This window comes from Oryctolagus cuniculus, chromosome 5 (genome assembly GCF_964237555.1).
Source record: "Oryctolagus cuniculus chromosome 5, mOryCun1.1, whole genome shotgun sequence".
NCBI classification, from domain to species: Eukaryota; Metazoa; Chordata; class Mammalia; order Lagomorpha; family Leporidae; genus Oryctolagus; species Oryctolagus cuniculus.
Window position 1 is genome coordinate 4,634,158 of NC_091436.1, and position 1,293 is coordinate 4,635,450.

Genomic DNA, 1,293 nt, shown 5'->3' on the forward strand with positions numbered 1-1,293 from the left:
ACATCTCTTTATATAAATAGCAGTTCTTGCATCTCTTTTGAGAATCTTCTACTGAAGAATGATTTGTAATTCCCTTTCTCTTGTTTCCTCCAGTATGTAAAATTCCTTGCACATTAGATATCTTGCTTTTCACCTGTGTTTTTTCCCACTTTTTTGTTCCTTTTTGGTCTTAAATATGGTGCTTAATGCCATGTAAGCACACATCAGTGTTTTCATTTATTGCATTTGAATTTTGACTTTTGGGTGCAAGTCTTCTGCACTTGCACTACAGAAAGGGATCTAACGTCTTCTTCCCACTGACTATGAAGTTATAGCTGTTAAAACTTCTACCTTTGCACCCAGGGACGGATATACCATATTCATGTGAAACTTGATTTCTAACCCACAGTTGAGTCTCTTTCTTGGCCCTGTGTTCTATTCCATTTATTTGTCCTCTCATAAAATTGTTCAGGCTATTTGATTTATAGTATTGTACTTTACAGTATATTTTAATATGTATCACTACCTTCTTTTCAGTGTTTCCCATGAACTTTAGTGTCAGCCTGGCCATCTTGATGAAGAAAGATTTATCCATTTTAGTATTTATTTATTTTTATTTTTTTTTTGTTCTAGTACCATTGGTTGAACTCTGTAATTAACACACAATTATTCTTAGGTGTTTAAATTTTAACTGAAAAGTGATCCCTGTTAGGAATTTGGAAAACATTATGCTGAGTGAAATAAGCCAATCTCAAAGGGACAAATACCATATGTTCAACCTGATCGGTGACAACTAACTGAGCACCAAAAAGGAAACCTGTTAAAGTGAAATGAACACTATGAGAAATGGTGACTTGATCAGCCCTCACCCTGACTGTTGATGAGCAACTTAATATGTTATCCCTCTTAGTATTTTTTTTGTTTGTTTGTTCTACTTAATACTTTTGGTTGAACACTGTAGTCAATACACAATTCTTCTTAAGTGCTGAAACTTAACTGAAAAGAGATCGCTGTTAAATATAAGAGTGGGAATAAGAGAAGGAAGAGATGTGCAATTTGGGACATGTTCAAGCTGACTTACCTCAAATGGTAGAGTTAGAAACATACCAGGGGATTCCAATTCAATCCCATCAAGGTGGCATGTACCAATGCCATCGCACTAGTCCCAGTGATCAATTTCTGTTCACAATTGATCATAATGATAGGCCTAAGAACCAAAGGGATCACATAAACAAGAATAGTGTCTGCAAATACTAGCTGATAGAATAAAAAAGGGAGAGAACAATCCAACATGGGAAGTGAGATACACAGCAG